Source organism: Tauraco erythrolophus, chromosome 16 (assembly GCF_009769465.1).
Source record: "Tauraco erythrolophus isolate bTauEry1 chromosome 16, bTauEry1.pri, whole genome shotgun sequence".
In the NCBI taxonomy this organism is placed as follows: domain Eukaryota; kingdom Metazoa; phylum Chordata; class Aves; order Musophagiformes; family Musophagidae; genus Tauraco; species Tauraco erythrolophus.
Genome location: NC_141480.1, coordinates 18,113,522 through 18,137,745, shown reverse-complemented (window position 1 = coordinate 18,137,745; position 24,224 = coordinate 18,113,522). Strand labels below are relative to the sequence as shown.

The following is a 24,224-nucleotide window of genomic DNA, read 5'->3' as shown; positions in this document are numbered from 1 at the left end:
TGCACTGTCAGTCATAAAATCTGGTAAATTAGGTACTCTTCAGACATTCAGTTTTGTGTTCTCAAAGGGAGAACAAAGGCTTTGGCAGCCAAGTAACTTGTAGTTGTATACTTTTCCCCTTTACTTCACATCCAAGGCACATATACCAGCCAAGTTTTCCCAGCATCCTCCCCATCAGATCAAACTGCTGTTGTGATGCAGTAACAAACGCACAAGGACACATCAAGTATATTTTTTCTTTCCTCTCCAATCCTCGTAAAATTTTCTGGTAGTTTTAGTAGCCTAACATTTAGTTGGATGAAATCAAACTGCAGAAACAGAAGCGAGACATGTACTGCAAAATTTCTTAACACTCCTCTGCTGACTCACTTTACCCTGAGCTCAAGCAACTCTGCTATTTGCTTACGGCTGCGCTACACGCCGATCTGCCAGTCAGTACGTTTCGTTTCAGTCATTTTAACCTTTAGTGACACTGAACCAGTGACACCAGGTAATTCTTCCATAGGATGCGATGGAGCCAAGCAACGCGGAGAGCGCAGCAGTGAAAGCCTGGTGCCATCTAGCTGTCAATTCTCTTCCCTGGCATTACATATTCCACACAAAAGCCAGTGAACTTGAGATAACTCAACACTTCTGTTACTGTACCTAAACTTGTTTGTACCACCTGCCTTTCTGCTAGAGATGTCATCTCATGACTTTGCTTAAAAACCAAACTGGCAGTATGCTACCTTGGAGGAAGTCCTTAAAAAAATTTTATTTTGACTTTAGTTTTAAATCAGAGCAATACTAAAGGCATGAGTAAATAAACTTGCACCAGAAATTCCACCAAGATCAAGGATAATAACTTGCAAGCTAACATATCCTTTTATAGTTATATGAGTGTAATTTATTGTGACAAAATCAGTAGCGGACAATCAAAATACAAAAAAAAATCATAATATACAATCTTTCAAACTTTGCAAAATATTGTTAACACTGTGAATGTGAAGCTATCATTTATAGTAATTAAATAGCTACAATAATATATTCAAATATAAAAATAATATCTTCTGATTAAAAAAAAAACCTCTCTAAATAGTGCACTGCTGAAATGCTGTAACAGCTGCAATTTTAGCAAAATCTAGGAATTTCCGTATTTGATATGAGGAAAAGAGAGAAAGATAGCGAGGAATGTAAACACATTAGCATTTATGTTAAGAGCTTTCCCTTCTGCCACAGAAAGCAGTGGGAGAAAGGGAACGTGAGCGCATGTCCCAGCAACATTGTGCTCTGTTGTCAAACGAGGCTCTCCCCACATCAGGGTTTAACAAATAAAATACTAAAACAGCAGTCAGTGTTGACAAAGAGCAGTGCTTTAATCCACAATTATCCTTGTAACTCTTACTACTCCTTTTATCATCCATTAGCTTTGATTCCCATTATCCCATCAAGAACTGTGTCAACGCTTTTGTCCCTGGGGATTTCCCACAACTACTAGGATCTGACAGCCAAGCTTGAGTGCTAAGCAGGATCATTACCTCTTAAATCCACTTATCTGATCCACTGAATAGTAAATTGAAAAGCTCATTAACAGCAACAATCTGATTTGTTTTCACATGTGACAGGGTCATTTCAAGTCAGCATGAATACAGTGCTTGTAATAAAAACTACTACCCGTTCCCTAATGTGACAAATTGTAAGCTAAAATAAATGTGATATTTTAAACACCTTCTTCAGAATCATTTTCAAAGCCAACACACACTCTTAGCATGTAAAAATAGAAAAGCAAACAACCCCCAACCACAACAATGAAACGCCCTTAGACTTTTAAGCACTATAAAAAATTAATGATAAAGCATTTCGGACGTATAATAATAAAACACACTTCGACAACAAAGACAGTGCTACATATTCAAAAGGCGGAGAAAAATACTGTTGAAAGGGGTCATGAAAGGATGGGGAATCACGTGTGGAAGTGATCTCATCTTCAGCTTGGTTCCCAGCACAGAGCCGTGAAGGTGAAGGCAGCACAGGACCCCGGGTGGCTGCGGGACCACCCAGCCACACACTCACTCGGTTTCCTTCCTTCCTTCGACCTCCTCTCCAGTCTTCCAGCAGGAAAAACCCCAAGACTTATGTTTTTAGTTCCCTCCAGAGATTTCAATTAAGGAGCAGGATAATTGACTTTCAGTAGGAAACAACCACTTTTAAGACTTCATTCCCAAATCCTTGCAACTGTAGGATTTATAAACTTCCAAAACAAATCCTGCATCAACATACAACACGACGTCATCACACTGTAACATTGCCAAAAATATAAGCTTCTTAACAGTACAATATCCCATCATCACCACCTTGTTCTTACAACAGTTACAAACATAAGTGAAAAATCTGCAGAAGTGACAACATGACGCGACAGCGTCCGATGAGCACAAGGACATACTTGAGGTCCTTAAAGCAAGCGTGGGCTGATACCACCATCGCAACCAACGCCCAAGTGGCATTGCTGTAGTCAAAGGTGACAGCAGTGGTCATGGCAGTGAGGAGAAAGAAGAAAGCAGTAAAACACCTTCAATAATAATCAATAACAATTTCAAATATACTAAAGTGAGCACAAAGGCAAGGGATCCAGAGATCCTTTTCTTTTGCCCTGTTTGCACCATTAAAACCACCTCGGTGGAATGAGGATGTTTAAGGAAGACCACAGGTTCACAAGCTCTGGTGCCAGGGAATTTTTTTCGTGATCTAGTAGATTTATCAGTGGTTCACATCACATAACTGTATACTTCCCACCTGCTGCATTTCAAAAGGATGAGAAAATTAAATTGTGGAAGCAATGTTTTATAAAGCAAAGCACTGGCATGGAAATACATTTCCAGAAAACGGAGAAATAGTTCAGTCGTCACAGTAAAACTTTATTTCCCTGTCTTCTCTACTCTTTGGCCCTAGATATGTTTAACTTTGCTTTGTCTTTTGAGGTCTTCTCTTTTTGGTACTATCATTATAACTCTGAAGAAGCTAATTATGTCAATTCTTAAATGTGAAGCAGATTACAGAACTGGGAAGCTCAGAATATGAGTTCCTAAAGGTTGTATGGCTATATAATGACAGTCACAGAAATTCAATAACAGCACTGTATGGAATGTACTCAAACGCACCCCATGAAACAAATTAAAACAGAGCAATGAATCTCTCACACTGTGCAAATAAGAAAACACAAGAAACGGTTGGTTTCTATATGTTTCATAAGGGCTATTATAATGAATTAAGATTTTGGATAATGAATCTTCAGAAAATTACAGTAAAGTTATTATCCGTAGGCACTGCGCAAATGCTTAAGATATTATAACTTCCTTGAAGCTCTCCAGGCCTTGCTGCAGAGAACTATCACCGCAACATTACAGCATTTTGTCATGAACATTGAGGGCAAAACCAGACCTTAACCATATTTACCCCACCGCGACAGAAGCTGAGCGGGGACAGATGCTGCAGCCCAGCCCGGAGCAGCCGGGCTGGAACACGCGTGGCAGGTCCGGGAGGGCACCTCCGTCCCCGCCGTCTCTGCGGGGACTCACACGACGCGGGGGCGACTACGGCACGTTGCTGAAGCTGCCAGCCTGCCTCTGTGACTAATACCCCTGGGCATCACCCTCTGAAACCCTACACTAATCACGAGTCGCTTTCTCAGTGTCGAGTGCTATGACACATTTAGTAATTTCCGCTGCTTTTTAAATCAAAATCAGGTATTTCAAATTTGTAGCACTTAAAAGCTCTGTTACAACGCAGTAGAAGCATAGTTTCCAAATCCCACAGACAGCTTCTGAAAATCTGAACTGAATCCCCTAATTAGTGTAGCAAGGTGGCCAGATCATTCCCCTTTACCTCCTGACCAAACTAAGGGCTTAAAAAGCCTTGGCTTATTCTATCCTCTCCGTAAGAGAGGAAAACCTCAATCACTCATAAAACCTCCATTCCTGACCAGCTGTCTTAAAAAGGTAAGATCTCAAAACACCCTTAACTCAGAGTCTAAACCAAGAGCATGGGCTTAATCTGTTGTTTTATAATTAGTGCCCCAATGAAAAAAAATCCAAAATCGGCCCTAAGGAATTACCTCAGTTAGTTTCAGACAGCGTCTCTGAAGATTAAGTTGGGCTTTGTGCTACATAAGGAGTAGGCTGCTCTCCAATTCACCGCTACGTCTGTTTGTAAGCAACCAGAGCAACTACACCGATTATGTAAATGATATACTATCTACTGTCTTACCTACAAACCTAGCTTAAGTAAAATACTGCATAAAGTTATCCCCAATTAAAAGAGACCTACTATAAAATAACATTTAAAAATTAGGGTATTGTTATTACAACTAAGTGTAATATTGTAGGGGAAAGGTACACGTGCTACGTGGCTCAGAGTCATTATGGATGTTATTTCCTTCCAAGTCTGCTGAAATACTCTATCATCACAAGTCCAGGTAGTAAGAGATATTAACGGTTCCTGCAAAGGCTGTTTTCCAGGCCTTCTCCAGTCCCTTCACCGTTAGCTCAACGGAGTAAGAGAATTCACAGGAGTCTGGAGTGTGGGAGTGATTAATTCTTGCTCCACAAAGTGTCCATGTGATGCCAGCACTAAACCTTTTCTTAAATGGAAATTGATCTCTAGTTCAGTGACTTTCTCTCACTTTTTATTTATTTATTTATTCCTTTCCTAATTCCTGTTTTCTGAAGATCTTGAAAGAAAGATTTACGATTGTGGTGAACTGACTATGGGAGACCTACTATAACTGTTGTTATTATTGATGCAGCATGAGAAGTGTTCTCTGGGGAAAAAAAAAAAAAGAAAAAAGAAAAGAAATCGGTCTATCTGTTAGGTCTTCAGTTAGCCAATTGTTAAAAAGGTGCTTAGCATTAAAAGTCTTAGTTAGACTTCATTTTTGCAAAGCACCGTCACGGATTTTTAATTCCACTGTCTCTTTTGTTCCCTCCAGGGCTTAAAGAACAAATATTATAGTGAAAACTGAGAAACACTGTTAACAGCTGTTACTTTTTGAACATCACTGAGAAGATTTTTAGTTTTTGAAGCACAGTTCTGGGCTGCACTTTCCATTAAAGCTATACACTGCACTGCAGAGACTGAAGCCATATATGCAGTCAGGTATTTGCTTACCAAGAAGCCAAAACGCTGCTTTAAAATCCTCTAATGATTGAAATATTGTAATGATTGAATACCAGTGACTGAAAACAATACTATACAGATTGCAAGAGCAGATTTGTGCCAGTCAGAAAACTCCAAAAGACAGAGTGTTACAGGTACTTCAGTAGCAGCAACTGACACTCTTACTTGCCTCTGTAACTACTAAAAGTGTCCAGCTTAATTTTATTCAGTTGCTTAATTATATCTAAATGAGTGGCCTGTCAGCATGCTTATCTGCAATAACCTCAATGCTAAAGCATCAACATTAGTTTGGCATCTAAAAACAAGTAGTAAAACCCATGGCTACTTCTAGTGCTAAAATTTCTGTATCAAAACCTATTTCATTGTACCAACACAGCTGCAGGTGTTCCGCATCTCTCAGGATCAAGCCTTAAGCATACGGAATTTAGCAATATCACATATTTTAAAAAAGGTTTTGCACCGGGGTTGTACATGAGAGTGTTTTTGCACATTTATCCCACGGCATAAGGAGAGGTGTTACAGCCACCGCAGCTAATACTAGCAATTTGAACAACCCTCTTTGGCAAGCCAGAAATAAGATAATTGTTCAACATAGGCTGGCTCTTCTGAAATACTGGAAGCATTGCCTGTAATTATAGACATCTGTCATTGCTAGCCACTCAGTAGTAACCCTGACATCAATATACAACTATAACACTAAACTGCCTGCAGGCACAGCAATGGAAGCCAGATACGAGAGGCGGGCAATCATCTGCCTCATCCAAACTATCTGTCAAAGGTTCCTAACCACAAATAGCTCTTACGTTTTGTATCCTTAGGATAATATGTTGATTTATTTTAGATCCTCTAATATTTACAGTCTAGGCCATCTACTAAAATAAAGAAACAAACCTTATGGCTAATGGAGGCAGTTACCGTTCAAAATCATCACGGAAGGTCATAGCTCACCACTCCAACGTTCAATGCTGATGGCTGCTTTGAACATGCACCTGTGTATAAACTTTCCCTCCTCCAAAATCACACACGCTCATTTTCAGCTACGACGTACAGTGATTGCTACTCTCTCAGCAGCCAACCCGAAGAATCATTTACATTTTGAACCTCGAGAATATCTGTGCAAAAACGTGCACGGTAAGTTCCAGTATCTCGGAGTTCACCGTGTCAGTGCAGCAAAGAGAAGCACAATTTTGAAAAAGGAATTGCATTAATGATATAAATTATGTTTACAGATTGGATGCTTCAACGGTTCTTAGCAGGAAGCTGACGTACAGTCTTAATCAAGGAATAAAGTTTCTTGAAATTTACAGATAAATGCAAAAAATTTCTTTTTAATTCTAAGGTGAAAATCGTGTTGAAACCCTCAGTCTCTACTTTTTTGTCTTCATTTGAAAACCAATCTCAGAAAGGGGCAAAAAAGATTGTAGGTTTAAACTAATTAGGAATTAACATCCTTACAATTATCATAATTTGTTATTAACAAAACTGAGATTTCTTAAGATGATTCACAACAGCCTCTGCTGAAGAGAAACTATTAATTACTAGACAGACAGTTAGCTTACAAGTGAGCTGCATTTTAAAAACCTCCTTTAAAATACAATTGCTAAATGCCTTACAGTGCTGTAATGTGAGACAGGTTCAAATCTTATTACTTCACTGAAATTAAAACCTAAGTTTTAATACTGTTCAAGTCGAACAATGATTCCACACTTTATTGCTTTTGAAATCCCTTGATGATCATAGGAAAAAATGCCCTCGAGAAAAAGAGACTCTGTTTTCGATAAACAGAAAATACAGTTTGCACTCTTAGCCTCTTTGTCATCACAAAAAAAGGATTTAATGCCAATTCTTTAAAAAAAGACTTTTTTCACAAAATGTGCACCTTGTGTGCCATTTGTAAAATCAGCTCACTTTCTTTTATTTATTACTGCAGCGCGGCAAGGCAATAAAGCAGCTACTGATAGCTAATAAATTACATGCCTTTTAAAACAATTCTCCAGCTACAAAAACTTGTAACTACAAAGGCTTACATTTACATGGTACATCGTGTGAAATGTCTATATTTATGTTCTATTTAACCACATAAATAAAATCTGACCCTTTATTAAACAGCCGAGTAGGAAACAGGGGCTACATGTGAGATAAAACGGAGGGTAACTTTTTAAGGCTTTTCTACAGATTTACATAATTAAACACAAAACGTAACAAAAAACTGGCCTCAGCAGTTCAGACGCAAAGTGTTTTTAAAATAAAATGCATTTTTAAGTATGCACTTCAAGCTACACTCAGGGAAAAAGTGATCACCAATTTTCCAATTATTGCATGATAACACTGATTTACTCCTGAATCTAAAAATCACATAAGGTTTTCAATAATAATTGCACCATATTACTGTAATATAAAACAATAATTCTCCATCACATATAATTAAAATCAAGATTTGTATTTTTAATTAAACTAAATATCAGAGCTTTGGGAAAATGTTCTTCGGTTAAAACAGATTTAAACCAAAAAACTCTGCAGTCTTATTTCATTATGTAGCTCTCTTCAAGAAATGCTTTTAATCTTTACATATCCACTAAACTCATTGAACTGCTCTTAAATATTTTTTCTTCATGGCTGGCCGAGCAATCATAGCTAATCTGCACAGAATGCTGAGGTGCATTGTCTTTTACTTTTGTACTGCGTTATCTTTAGGCTGATGTGCTAAACTATTTTCACACATTTGTTCCTTACAATTTGATTGTCTCATAAATCATTAAACTTAGCATTACATTCTTTATAATTGTCTCTATATAATCATGCTTCTAAATTTAAGATGTGTAGTTCTAATATTAATTTTTGTCCACTTGCAGTTATTTTTATAGCATCTGTGGCTTTGGTTTTGCTTTGCTCACACAACTTTTTCTCGTTGCTGTAGTTCCAAAATGGTAGTTCTTTAATTAAGCATGAAAACAAACTTTAACTCCCTACTAATAGAGGAAAACATTTAAAATACTGCTATTCAATTTTAAGATAACAGCCCATGACATGTTAGTAAAGACGCTGCCTGATTCTGAATTCCTCACCAAGCACACCACCACCACGACTATCAATCATTTTGAATGGAGATGCTGTGGGGCAGATCTCTCAGTCTGACTGAGCATTGCTTGATGCAAAATGAGATGGGAAATAGTTTTCAGACACTTTTCTACTCCCTTAATCCTAGGGCCACCTTTCCCTATGGTAACCAAAGGTTTACTTTGGTAATATGCGTTTTCTTGTATTTTGCACATGTCATCAGAGCTTCAAATATCAAGACAAAGGCATTCATCGTCTAAAGCAGACAAAAAGAAGGTTTAACAAACCAAGCAAAGCAGAGCCCATGGTTTCCTAATTCAGGTTAGTCTGTCTACTTGTGGGGATGAAATACAGACGCAATTTTTAGATGCTAAAGGATAAAGGGTGAATGAAGTCTGGTGTGTCTACACCAGAAGAGTGTCCTTTGCCTAACAGGATGCCTAGAAAGCACTGCAAAGAGAGGAGAGGGAATTTAACAGGACTCTTATAAACAACAATTTGGTTCAAGAGGACTTAGAGATATATTTAAATACAAAATTAAATAGCGATACTCAGACACCGAAAATTCAACAACTCCAAATTTCACCCAAGAATTTAAGCTAAAACATGGGACACTGCAATCAAGCAAGAGCTTAGGAGAAAGGAGCGACATGGTCTGACCTATGAACACAGAAAGTATTTGCGAGGTGTGGTTTGAAGAGAAAGTTCTCAATATCAAGCTTTTTTAAGAATTAAGCAACTATACATGTAGCCAAAATTTGACAGAACATACCGTTAAGGAATTCCAAACACATATTAAGTTAAGGAATTCCAAACACAAATACACTGCACAGATAACACAGAAACAGATCCAACTCTGGATCACCAGCAGGGAATCATAGAATGGCATAGGCTGGAAGGGACCTCAGAGATCATCTAATCCAACCTCCCTGTCATGGGCAGGGACCCCTCTCAACTAGAACAGGCTACTCAAGGCTCCATCCAACCTGGCCTTGAACACCTCCAGGGAGGGGGCATCCACAACTTCTCTGGGCAATTTATTCCAAAGTCTTACCACTCTCGTACTGAAGAATTTCTTCCTAAAATCTAATCTAAATCCATTCTCCTTCAACTTAAACCCATCTCCCCTTGTCCTATCAGTGGACACTCTTGTAAAAAGTCCCTCCCCAGCCTTGCTGTAGATTAAAAAGCTTAAAAAACTAATAAAAAATAATGAAATCGGTCAATCAAAATTGGTCAAGGATCTCAATCAATAATTATTCGATATTCAGTAATTATTCTCAGTGACATATGGGAAGCTGACACCCTGAAGTTACGCACAGAAAAACACACACGCTAAACCTTCTTGGCTCTGGCTGGAGAAACTCAGGGTATCATGCAGGCTGAGAGGAAAAAATACAGAACACAATAAAAAAAGGCCATCTCATCCAACACGTGAATTAGTCACACTAGAGAAAATACAGTAGAGAACACTGTGGTTCACATTAGAGAGTCAGGAAGCCACAGCAGGTGACAGCCAAGTGTCACGTACCCTCATCTTTGGGTCCTGCACCACTTGGAAGCGTGGCCGTATCACCTACGCACTGCATGCGGTCCTGCATATAATGTCATCTTTTTACAGTACGACTGATACTAATGGTCTTTCATAATATACAGAGCAATATTTTGGTTAGTTTTGCTGACCTCTCAAGCAAACAAGATAATGCAACCTATGCAAACATGATAGGTAACAGAACGCTGTCGGACACGACTACTCTCGACAGTCAAAGAATCTGAAACCCTTGAGAAGCAAAGCAGCCTGGTAAGGCGTTCTGTCAGGTGCTGACTCATGCTTATTTTAAGGGATATTGCAAAACTAATTTTTTAGCTCCAATAGCACATACATTTAGACTATTGTATAAAAATCCAAATAATATTCTAAATGTTATTGCTATTCAGCAGATTAGAATGAAATTGGTTATTAAAGAAAACACATAAACTAGAATGTACTTGTGCTGTTAAGAGCTTAAAGATGATCTGGCACATTAATACTACTTAAATCATCGGTTCCTGCGCATATTCTTACAAAATCTAAAATAATAATAATATGATTTTGTATCAACTTCCATACAAAAGTTTCTATACATCTAGAGATAAGCTGCATTATTGTGTAGATATCTATACAAATAATTTAATACTTAAATTGATACAAAAACCCTGCTTCAGAAATAAAACTTTTGTTCCCAGAAGACTTCTTTCTCAATAGAGCTACATGCCTCAAGAAACAACTCGTCAGTAGTGAGAATGCTCTGGAGAAATAACATGGAGCCTTCCTCATGGCCTTCCTAACTGCAGTTCTTTTGATCCAAATTGATGCCAACTACCAACTCTTCCAACGAAGGAGATACAGATGAAACCTATGTGGAGCAGATCACAAATACTGGGGTTTTTTTTCCTCCTTGCTTCAGAAGAATGGCAAGTGGCAGAAGACAGACAACTATCTGCCTTCCTATGATGTTTAACAAAAGTGCATTTAAGTCTGAGAAGAGTACTTGAAAAATGTATACTTGTATGTGAAACAGATCTATACCAGGACAACATCACCAACAATCCTGGGTTACTCTACAAGCACACAAAAGCGAGTGTCAGAAGGAGCTCTGAACAGTCTGATAAAAATAATTTTGGGAGGATCTGCGTATCTAATGAAATATAAAGTAAAGCCCAAATGCTGTATGTTCTGCGAATGTGATTTCAGGCTATGGAAAACACTTGTACACAAGGTAACAGTCACCACTGACTCAGCCCTTTGACCTGTCTGAGTGAGACAGCTCTATCCTTGCTCTTTCACTGGTCAGATGCACAAAGATGAACTAGTTGTTCTGCCTTCTACTAATCCAATTAGGTATGAAAAAATCACACACTGGTACACAACATACTGCCCAAGTCTAACACAAACCTGAACCAGACATGCTGGAGAAAATGTTTATTTGCATTTTTGTTTTCACTGAAATACATGTTTTCGTAAGAGAAAAAACCCACCCTTCCTAGTTCAAGCACTCCACATACAAAACCAAGTCATACTGCCTTAAATATTCAGGTTGTCAGAGCCTCCCATTTTTTGAACACATTATACACAAGTAAGGAAGCCAGGTGGCTCCTGTGGCGATGCTAGGTACTATAAAAAGGAACATTCAGCAATTAATGAATTAGCTCTTGACTTTGTTGTATGAAAGAAATGGAGCTCTGACAGCTTTAGAACATCTGTGAATAAAGGAGACAGTTGGCCGTAAGGTGTTCCACTAAGTCATCTTAAAGTATGTCAGCAACGCTCAGAAAACGTTTCTCTCACCCAACTTCATATTCAGTGCTTTTGGCAAAATATGTTCAAACAAGAAGAGTTTCCATACTATTATTTATTACCTATCTTCACTCATCTGTTATCAAGTTGGAAGACAGCTAGAGATTTTTTTCTGGGGTGAAAGTGCTGCTACAATGGGTTATATTCCTAAGGACTGATGAAAGAAATTTATTAAATGTCTTAATTCTTCCATTTTAGTTACAGATCTATTGATTAAAATTGAGAGATTTTTTTTTTTCTTTTGGCTCAAAATAAACACACACAGACTCTTCTTGCCTTACTCCCTAAATCTATTCCCAGAGCCACCACTGTATTAAACAGGAGCCAAGACCTGACTTATCACAGCACCATCACAGTAAAACAGGCATAACTAATTATCTCAATTCCAGCCCCATGAACTCCAATTCAAGTTTGCATTGCACTCTAAACCCCAGAGTAAGAAAAGATACCCAGTTATGGAATATGAAGTGGTGGAAATGAACAGTGGTATCACACCATACTCCGTAATGTTATAGCCGATGCCTAATTGAATCTGTGATTTCAGCTAAGAGAGGACTGTGCTTTTTAAGAAACATTTTGAGTACTCTCTTCTCCTTCCCATAAGCATCACAATGTAATTTAAGATTGTGTTATAGACATTTCTTACCTTAACATCTGAATGTCTTTTAAATGAACCATCCTATACGTGAGCCAGCACTGTGCCCTCACTGCAGGAAGACAAACAGCGTGGGCTGCAGTAGGCAGAGCATCCCGGCAGGTCGAGGGAGGTGCCCCTTCCCCTCCGCTCAGCGCTGACGAGACACATCCTGATTCAGTGATATGCTTATACTTTCTTATAACACTTACTTTTAAGGTAGGTCTGTTTTAACCATTATGAAATTTAAATTTAAATCACTAATGCTAACTCCAAGTTAATTCTATTTTAAGTTTTTGCTCTGATAATTATTTTAATCACTAATTTACATATTAAACCTTTACATTAAAAATAAAGAGAGCCAGAAAAAAAAAATCAATATGGATCTTCTAATAATTGAAGATATACACAAATAAGTAAAAACTGTGTGGGTTTCCCCCCCCAGTTCTAACTGTAGATTCACAACTAGCAAGATTTTACTGGAGGATTAATCTGCATTTTCAGCTTTCTAGCATCACCAGAATAGCACAAAGGAATCGAAGCAGTAGTGCTGTATCATTTTAGAAGTCTGTGTCTCACTAAGCATAAAATGAAATAAAATGAAAGGTGAGGGAGGCCAGTTTTTACACAGCTGTACTTTCAGGACTCCCCCATACGTCCCTGGTTAATTCTTCCAGCACTGTTAGCAGGACTAAGGAATCAGCATCAGTGTCTCCTGAGCGCCAGTGCCCGAGCCTGAACGCAGGTACAAGTCTTCAAATGGTGCAGTGGAAAGACAGACCTATTAATACAACATGACACACAACCTGTCATACTATCCCTCTCCCTGTTCAGCCTTTACAGCCAACAGACTAATGGCACACAAACGCAGTGTAAGGGAAGGAAGGCAGGTAGTTAACTCTGACACTCTAATGAAACCACAGTTACCAGTACTGCCTGTAGCCTAGGTACCCCCAGAAGCCACACTAAATTGCTAATGGCTTACTTAAAATCTACTTTTGTCAAGCTCAGCCTTTGTGCAAAATTTTTTCTTTTACTTCGCAAGAATGCTGTTTGCTTGTTTGTTTTTAAATCTTTTAATCTTCATGCAATGCAACCTTTAGTATCTGCGCAGTAAACATTGCATCTTTCAATCTAAATATGATCAAATTGGGACAGATAGGTCCTCATAAGCCCGTTTACTGTACAAGCAAACCCAACTCCTGGAGCTGAGTGGGTGTTTTACAATTTTTCCTCTTGCAAAATGCAATTCCATCAGTATGAGAAGATTCATCAGAAATATCTCCATAGCCCTAAGAGCTGCACAGAAGCCTGGTTCTGGCCCCCCTGCACCCAGGCCAGCAGGCTGCTCCTTTCCTTAGACTCCTTCTCACAGCAGGGCAATTCTGTTCTGCTGTTACATCTCCTGTCCAAACGTGCACTGCTGTACACAATTAGCTAAACTTCCAATGTGGAGAATGCCACTAGAGGGCTCACATTTTATTATAAAGACATCGCATCATATCTATGAATTACAGAAGTTTACAGAACCTGCGTTATTCCATTACTAGAATTATTTTAAACGCAGGAAAAACCATTGCAGCCAAATTTGTTATTTGGCCATGGTTTAACTGAAATAATAGACTGAAAATGGCCAACAATCAATTGTGTAGCTAGAGTGGCAAGTCAGCAGAGGATAGCTGCGTATTTCCGTGAAAAATAAACAGTTGCCATCCCTGCTTTCTGTACGAGGCAATTCGCCACTAAATGCAGGTCAGAGTCAGTGTCACACCATGTAATGTAATACTATAATGACACACTATAGATAGCCTTACACACTTAATGGGGACTTAATCTTGGTATTTTTTTTTTAAATGCAGGCTTTATTGGCATGATTATATTCAGTAACTACAAATGTGATGGAGATGCTGTCTCTGAATCGCTTCAGTAAGTGAGAACCGTATCGAACTCCATCCTGCAACACAATGATCACTTCCTGTGCTCTGCTGTTAGCTGTGATAAGAGTAGATGGTATAAAATCCCACGGCGGGTCAGGTCTTCACTGCCCAGTGTCATCAGTTTTCCACTTAAGAGGTCAACACCCATAACAACTGGAGGAGTACAGTAACTGCTAGGACTAACATTCTCATTCTCCCAGAGACAAAGTAAGAGGAGATGGAGCTAAACAGGAATCAACGGGAAGGAAAAGAAATATATTATGTATGCACTAGATACTTACAACACATTTTTATTCCTGTCCACACTAAACTGTGCTCCAAGACAGTAAAACCGATGGGAATGAAATACATCTATCAATTATTAAAGAAACTAAGTTGAAAATATTTTGATGTCAAGTGATAGGCTCTAAACAAGTATTTAATTTTAGAGCTAAACACCAATACCATACATTTTAGAAAAAAATATTAGTTGATGATGCATCCTGTCTGACTTAAAAATCAACTAAATAAAAATTAAGATTAACACAACAGTGTGAGAACAAAATTAACGGTCTACGGCAGACGAATCCTCTATTGCACCTGTCCTCCACTGTGCACAAGAACATCAGCCTGCCACTGATTATTTCTTTTTGACATGATTTATCGCCTACTATTCTTTAAACTTGATAAAGCAAATTAATCTTTGATTGCAGGAGCCACTGGAGGTTGTCATTAGTCATGTAGTTTGGTGAGGCTGCATGTGTTTCATTTACCAGTCACAAAGAAATGAAAGCCCAGCAGCCATCACTGGCTGCTTCAACTGTTTTCCTGATCCACCCAAGAGAAAAGATAACAGAATTCAGTACATAGGATTTTAAGCAGCTACTCTAGAACTGACCCACATAAACAGAACAAAGTGTGTGTTTTCCAGAAAGAATGCTGATGCCCTAAAATTTATGTTCATAGAAAAAAAATTATTGTTAATGAACAACTATTTGATCCAGTTAAGGTATATTTCAAGCTAGAAGTCTATAGATTTGTATGAATAACAAAATGTTGTATCTTAACAAAATGAAAATTGAATCTTTCAATAATTGTCTACTCATCTAGAAGACACATTGGAAACATCTGAGCAAGTCTAACAGATGTGCACAAACTGAAAAAAAACCTTAAATTTATGGACGGATGCTGGACTGTCCTCACCAGATCCCTTGGCTCTCCTGCCCCAGCACATCTGTAGCTATCTTAGCAACCCTGCTCAATCTCATCATAATGTTCTACGTCCAGCTCCCTCTGTGCCCACTTCTTCTCTACAGCCCCAAACACACCATCTCCCTCTCTTCAGCTGGTCAAGGTGGCAGCACCTCAAAGGAGGGACAAATGACAAACAGGAGTATTGACCAGTCTTCCCCATACTGAGAAGAGCCATTCTGGACAGAGACCAACTCTTACAGATTTAGCTTCACAACAGCAAAAGCAGTTGGGTCTGAAACGTGCCTGCGATGCCAGGCAGTGCCCCGGAGCGTGCCCAGGAAACAGCCTGGGTGTGATGCCAGGGGGTGGCTTCCTGCTTAAGTAACCAAATGAAACACGGTCCAACACTTCTCTGGGGAGGTACTTCCCCAGAAAAGGTCAGTGATTATTTCAGTGAAAAAAAAACAAGGATGAAACAGTTGTCCAAATGGGAGGAACTGTTCCAAATCAAAACGTAATCCTACTTTAAAGCCCAGAAGTGAACGAAGCATTCGACAAAGGGCTACTGGTCCCAACTCTAGCTGATGAAATGACACTTGTCAAAACATAACAGAATTTCAGATACCGTATGGCCACAGATACAATAAAGACAACATTCCTGTGTTAGGCAGGAATATAGTGCAGTATGCACATGTTAAAAAATTGTTCAGTTCTTTTTTTTATATATTGCTATATTTAATACAAAACTCAAACTATCCAGGGTCTTTCCTTCAGCATCCATTACGACTGCAAGTTCTACATTTTAAAGTTTATTAACTGGTGACACACGAAACTCGTTACTTCTGAAACCAATGAGAATGTGGATGTATAAAACCCAAACAATTATGGGGCTAGTCTGTTTACCTTCCTTTAGTTATATATGTAGAAAAAAATAGTGTAACGTGCCAGGAAGTTTACAGAACCAGGAAAACATCACATGATCAAGCAGCTCAGGGTGCTCCTGAAATTTAGTGCTGCCGTTATTATTTGTATCAACATTTTATTATTGCAACTTCATATGTTGAAGAAAAATATCTTGAGCTTTTTTGCTGTCTCTCTCTGCAGCCTGAAAGTTAAATACAGATTTAGAAATTGTTGTAGGGTGCTTAATTTGATGCATTGCTACAAATTTTTCTTTTTCAAACCAAGTACTTTAATTTGAAAGTGTTACATGAAAACTACACTTTGCCACTAGAGATGAGCTTTGTATTACAGAATTAATAGTAACAAATACAGACGACAACTGCAGGAAAAACCCTCAAAAAGTCTCGCTACAGGATTCTCTGTGGATACTTGAGAAAGCAGGATAAAAAGAAACAGTCACTTCACTGTGATTTAGGAATAGTAGTTTCCCATATAAAAATGCATTTTAAAAAGGTGAAAATCTGTACATTCAGTAGATGTTCTGTTTTTTTTTTTCCTTAGTTGCACAGATAATTCTATGTTTATTTAACAGAAATACAAGTACAATAACTTACTATTCATATATAAATACACACTTACTGTTTGGCTCCATTGAGAAGCTATAAATTTCATCTATTGAACATTAGCTAAAAAATTACATGTGTTTATCATCTGGATTATTCTCAGATTAATAGAGATAAATGACAAAACATAATCGGCACCAACTCTGCAACTTAATCATTGCATCTGAGCTATAGGAAACACTTAATTACTCTCATTTACTAGGTGCAATCTAATGAGAAGACATTAGCCAAATGAAAAGAATGCAGTACAAACAAACAAAATAGTTATACCATCATTAAAAAGAAACTCTGACAGTGCAGGTGACAGCATATGCAGGATAAATTACCATAATGTCCTAAATGCTGAGCTGTCAGCATGCTAATGCAGTGATCAGATACCCTGGGAATCTCGGCACTATAGCTGTCAGAACCAGGTATCATAAATCACCCCTCTCTACTGTGCTGCTCATTATCACAGCTTTCTTCTGCATGTTTCTCAGCACAATTCAGAACAGACAGGAGAGAAGCAGTCACCCTCCTAGAACACTAACACATAGCTGTGTTCAGCATCCTTCAGAACAGACAGAGAACGCTTTTACACAAGTCTACATGCTAAAGCATCCAGTATCTACCTGTACCTTTAGACTCAGTTTCACAATAACGGACCAAAATCTTACTGCAGATTCTCGCCTTTGGCTTTGAACAAACTAAACTCACCAAACCACAATGAAGGAAAGGATATTTTTCTCCTACTTACACAGCCACTTACTTCTTTTACATTAAGATCATTATTTGCACGTATTTGTATCTTGGAATCTTTAAAGGAACACACGAATTAGCAAACCACCATGTCAGAATCGCACACCGAGGCAGGCAGGTGTGTCAGTCCTGCCTGCCTGCATTCCCCATGTGTGCCAACTACCCAAATACAGGAAATAGCATGCTTATTTTCTTTCAAAATATATTTTTTCCTCCACTACATCACGGGAAACATAACGAAAGGATGAAATCGGGAAACAAAGGTATGTGTTTGTATCTCCCACAGATGCTCCTACATTTAATGCTGGGTATCATGTATGTCCACTGAAGACACCACCCAGGCCAGGGGACAGCTAAAGAACATCTTAAAGCGGACCCAGCATTCACAGGGAAAAAAAGAAAAAGAAAATATACAGCACCTTGGGCTATTGATATCTGAGCATATGTAGGTTAAAATACGCTTTAGGATCTTTCCTTTTTTGACTCAGAGAGATGGGCAGATGTAACACACTCATAGCTCAAACTGCAGTCCATGAGAGGTGACTTTACTAGCTGGGAGGGACTGCTTGGTGCAGCAGCACGCTGGGAACGGCACTAAATCCCACCTTGAACCTCAGCCACTAGTCACAGCATACGTGAACAGAAGGCAAGAGTCAGAGAACTTCGGGTTATCGTGCATTTAGTATCTTGTACCTTTGACAGCACCAGAATCAGTGAAAGAACTTTTAAGTCCTTCTATACAGCTTTTGAAGACATGCACGTAACATAAAAAAACACCACTAGAAAGCAGACCTTGTGAACAGGGAAACTTGCATATTCAGACAAAACTTCTCCCTGATGAGGTTTTCTCTAATCTCCAGAACTAACTGAACCCTCAAAAACTACTTATGACTCAACTAAGTTTTGCTTAGGTTATACTAAGTTCGTGTTCCTCTAAACGCGCACTGAAGTCAGCTGTACTACCAGAAGGGGACAACTCACAAACACAGAACTGTCTTTTGTGATTTTTCTACAGCTATCTTCTACAACAGAACACAATTTTTTATCCACACTAGTAAGTACACTTCAAATATCTTCAAAATTATGACTTAGGATTGAAGAGTCCATTGTGGAGGAGGAAATAAAGAAAAAAAATATAGCACAGAGTTCTCATCAGTGAACGCGTGCACATCCGCACCAAACCCTCCCCAGGAACGTTCTGGGAAGCATCACTAACTGGGGGGCAGGGACCACTGCTCTGCAGGAATTTGTACAGTTCCCAGGACCTGAACACCCACTTGAATTGTGGATAACACCTCTCGGCCATACAGAATTACAGGTGGTGAGTAAATTCTCATTCACAGTACAGATGCTTGAGTTTAAAATTTGGTTGGCTGGTGTTTTTTTTTTTTCTTTCCCTTTAATCAGATAATGCCACTTTAGCCAAAAGTTTGCTTTAGATTGTTTTACGCTTTTTTTTTTTACTTTTTTTTTTTTTCTTTTTTCAGCAGTAGAGGCACAGTGATGAAAATCTGTGAAAAAGCAGTGGAACGATACTTTTGTTTTTCATTTGACCTTTCAGATTTGCAATGCTGAGCACAATAAGCATTCATCAAACTTTGAAAACAGTGAAGTTTCAGATACCTGTGGGTGGGTCCAATTGAGAGTTCTTACATACACATACATTCATCTTACCTCGTGTTTATTTTAAGAATCAAAGTCATAAGTGATAGAAATGCTAGACAAAATGCAGCAAGTTTGACAGATGAAACTATTTGATCTGTAACAGAGCAACCATAAATCACCCTCAGACCAAGGGAAGAAATTAACTTTAAGAGCCTGAAATGATAGATATGAAAATTAAAGAATTTTTAGGTTCTTAAATGCAAGAGGAGAGATCCTCTTACTAAGTGATCTGATTTTCAGGTTGTTAAATTTCTGCTGATTTCCATGGCATTAATAATGCTCATTGCTTCCAAAAATTAGGCCAATAGCCTTTTCCACTCATGTATCTTAAATACTGTAGCAGAAGCATGATACAGAAAATATTGTTCAGATATAGAGGCCGAGTTTTTATATTATACTTGTGGGGAAAACTCTTCCCCTTTCCTAATCAAGATGTGGAAAAAAATAAATAAAAATAATAAGCACATTAAAGACCCTGTTTATCCAAGACTTTGAGCTTGTGTCTGCACAAGCTAACAAAGAAACTGGAAGGTTTTTGTTTGTATAATGCAGATATCACCTGTGTGCAAACGTATTTGAGAGGGGTAATTATTTTAACATTGCATCTTACACTGCTATTCAAGCAACTTCTCATAGTATCTTTTAGTAAATATATTATGAAGTTATTCATTCACCAGAAAGACAGAAGGAGAAGACAGAGAAAGGAATGACAGAGAATTAAATACGTAATAAAATATTCTTGAATGGGTTTCAATGTTTTAGAATTGAATTTGGGTGACATTTTGTGCACTGGTAATTGGTAATGGCAACGCTCTGTCAATGCTTGCATACAGCCCTTAAGGATTCCTGCCAGAAGTATAAAATCTAAACTAGCAAATACTGATTTCCCTAAACAGACTTAAACCCCAGCAGTTGCATAAGATATACCATGTGGTCATGGGCTTAAGGTGTTGGCTTTAAAAGCAAACCAAACCAAATCCCTCTGAACTTACTCCTGTCATTAGCAACACATCCCTTCGTTTGCTCAAGAAACCCTGCAGTCCCTCATGCAAACTGTAATACACTTCGAAACGACAGAGAGGACGGAGCTGAAGTTGGAAAAATAACACTCAGACTGGGCAGTGAACTTTCGAAGGAATAGCACAGTATTTAAATTTACATGATCAAATCCTGATTGAGAACAAAATTAAATAATTTCCTGTTTTTTTTTAAGTAAAAACTTACGTTACTTGAATTTTACCGTTCAGGTGTTTTTCCTGTGTTCTACGTATGAATTAGTAATTTCTTTAAAGAGACTTAAATACAATTTTTTTTCCCAAATTTACCAAGTAAGGATACAGAAAGAAACGTAATATTTTGAATTCATGTACCATGGATGGACCACTCTTACAGAAGGTTCATGCTATTTTTAAAATAAGACTGTTTAAATTGAAGGCTGGTAAAAGAAAAAAAAAACAAAACAAAAAAACAGTAAAACAACTTTAAAAGGCTCCTTTCTTGTGAAGACAAATGGTCTCCTAAAGGCCCCTTACTTGTTTACTGATGAACAGCCTTAATTAAAAGTATGACCTAAATATCTTTAAACCAGTTAACAAAACCATACTTAGAAAAAATGAAGTAAGGAAAAAGATTTAAGGGAAGTTTAAAAAAAGATTGCTCATGCATGTAATATGGGTATTATTAGTAGGTAAAGACAATAATATGTGAAAGAAAGACTCAGTGCATTACAAGTCTTCTCAAGAAAATAACGTTTATTGCCTTTCGAAGATGACATATTCTAGTAATTCTGTGTTTATTTGTTTAAGTGCATTTTAAAATCAAATTTTCAGTACTAACAAGAGAAAAGAGCAAATAAGAATTATTGAAGCACATGCTAAAAATCTTCTATATATTATGGACACGTAATAGGATTTTTTTTCTCTATCGTAAGATATTGCAGGGGTGGACAGATAAATTACTGTCTATATTCATAGAATAACAATGAAAAACTACTCTTAAAGGCAAATCCTTCCAGATCTGTAAAACACTGGTGACAGCAGCAATCAACCTAAGAAAAAGCAGTCAGTCCTTGACTGATAGTCTCATTCATTTTTATGATGAATGAAGTATATGACAGGGAAAACAAATATAAAAAGTTCGTTTAAAAATAGTCTGCATATTGATACAGTACTGCACAACAGTGTAAAATTAAATCTAATGGGAATATAATTTGCTTTGCTTATAACAAAGTAAGGAGCTACAAAGCATTACCGAGTACTAATAGAAATAAATATATAAATTCAGTTTATCTGAGGACAGTTAACAGACTCAAAAGATAAAAATCCAAAATACTGGTTTTAATTTGTGATTTTGTTTAAAAGCTACAACAAATACATGAACTCTTAAGACCCTAACATATGTAAAACTAGTTTTCCACAGACTGAAGGGTTAAGCATTTGCAACATGGATCAAAACACTCATATTAAAATCTCAAAACACTGATAAAATGACCCCATTTAAAAAATGTGGATTTCTTTTTATAAAACATTTCCTAATTCAGGTTTGTAAGAAATTTATTTGTTAGCCCTGTTAATGACAGAGTACTGCTGGTGACCTTCTGTGTATAAGGCACCCAAATAAGGTGATATTAAAGCTATGAATTAGATATTACTTATATTTATTATTTAATGAATCGTTAAGTACTTTTGTTACTTTCTGAGGAAGTGAGCAAATTACAATGTCTTTCCCTTCATAAGAAACCCTCTTTGGGCAACTATCAATTGAGTGTGACTGTAATTGATAACCTAAGCTGATTTTACATTCTGTTACAAATCCAGGTTCAAAAGGTTAATTATGGCCTGGCCACAGCTCATCCGGAGCCACGGCGCGGCGTGCTGTATGCCTGTTTAATGAAGATGTACTGCGTGTACCACGGCAGCTCCCTGACAAACGACCGGGACCTCTAACATCCCTGCAACAAGCATTAACATTCACTCTGCCAGTTTAACCATCAACGTCATCGTTTACAACCCCCTCGCACTTTCATTCAGAAAATATGTTGCTCTTTTTGTCCTGGCAGATCCTTTTTGCTTCGCTTTTTATTCTGTTAAATCCAGGGATCGATAATAGTGTGTCAATCCAAAATGTGTTACCAATTAATCTCCAACAGAATGAAAATGAGGAAGCATCAACACCTGGCTACTTTTTCAGGCACCTTCTTGTGCAACAGCGAATCTGACCACGCATCAAAGTGGTCTCGGTGTCTTTTAATGATACACATACACAATATATATATACATTTTAAAGACACCTGAAAATTACCATAACAAATCCCTTACAAGGCAAGCAATTACACAACAAGCATCACATTACAAATGATCAGCTAAATGATTTCATCCAGAAGACCAGCAAAACTAAGACCCTCTTACACACTGCACACATGAAAGGCGGTTTCTAGTGCACAAGAAAGGGGCTTACAACTTAACAAAAATCTAAGATGATAGAGCAGAAAACCACTGGACCAAACATCCCACTTAGCGCTGCAGTAACTGTACCAAATCTCAGACTTATAGCCACACGTCCAATTCCGTTACCCAAGAAGAGAAGCCGGCAGAAATTCACTGCAGATGCACAGTGTGCTTTTTTCAGTCTTTCTTTCCTCGCAAACTGAAGAGGAGGCAGCACAGAAATCTCATGGAGATCCTCAGCATCACACTCACCTGGTGGGGTGCACTGGAGAACAGTAATAGTATTTTCAAACTTAACTCAAGATATATTACTGAGCACAGATTAATAAAATCCTCTTTTGACCTACTGTATTGTACTCCTTATGCAAAAGGCAATCATTGACAGTAGCTGAGAAAGTCAAAAAATAAGAGCAGTGAAAAAATAACAGCAGCCAGTTGCACTTTTCCAGCTAACTCAATGTTAGATGTTCAATCTGCAGAAACAGGGCTACCTTCTTCAGAAGTCCTACCTTCTTTTTCCCTCCAACCTGAAAATCTTTGCATTAGAGATTATTTTCCAGTTTCATTTTCAGATAGAAAAAGGAGACAGAAATCTTATTAGTTATACTCTATATTCATAGATTCACAAGTATTAAGCCAGGATTTTAAAAGGGAAATCTCATCTTATCTTCTCTATGATTCGATCACGAAAGAACTGTTAAAAGCATATAAAGAGACCTCAAATATATAGAAGGGACCTTGTGGATGCCGAGTACAGTTTCTTACCAATACAGGCAACCACGTCACTTAGTCCTTTTATAAATCGCTCAAACTTCATTTTAAAATCTGTTAATAACTTTCCCTCTGTAATTCTCCCTCTGGGAGGCTGTTCTGGAACCTCACTCTTCAGATGAGTACAAAGCATTTTTGAATTTCTAGCCAAAGGTTATTGATAACCATATCCATTTGTTCCTGTGCCAACAGCATCCTTAGTTTAAAAAGCTCTTTTAACCCCCCAGCATTTTTAGCCCCATCCCTTCCCCCATGCGTACTTATGGCGATCAATCACGTCGCATCTCAGCTCCTTTCCAGGGCTAACCAAAGCAGCAAGACAAAGTCTCCATCTCATGTTTACGGCCCTTCTTCACATCCGTTCTATTTTCAATGAATCTCTCGCAAACAGATGTAACAGGACAGAAATTCCCAGATAATAGATTGCTATACCTCAGGTGCTGAGCAATTAAACCACTATATTAAACCACTATAGCACAATCTTTTGTAATCATCTCACTATGCCACTATTATAAAGATAAGAGAAATAAAAATCCTGAAGCTCCAGGCCAAAGGAGGTGATTTTTTTTTAAGATAACACAATCTTCATAAATGGATGTAAAAAGGAAAAAAAAAAAAAATACTTTGAGAAATACAAAGTTTGGGACTTGCTACTGAGGCATTCAATGGTTAATCAATCCACAGAAAGCTTATTCATCTTTAGTAAAACTCCATGAAATCATCCAAAAAAGGCTAGTAAAGAAAAACTATATTCAATATATTGCAGATATTAAAATGCTGAAAAGTCTA

At 37.9% G+C, this 24,224-nt stretch overlaps 1 protein-coding gene across 1 annotated transcript in view; it reads right to left on the bottom strand.

Annotated features, from left to right (window-relative positions):
- The window catches only part of RANBP17 (RAN binding protein 17), a 160,497-nt gene that overhangs the window by 77,079 nt on the left and 59,194 nt on the right, over positions 1-24,224 (bottom strand). The gene's annotated exons all lie outside the window — the stretch shown is intronic.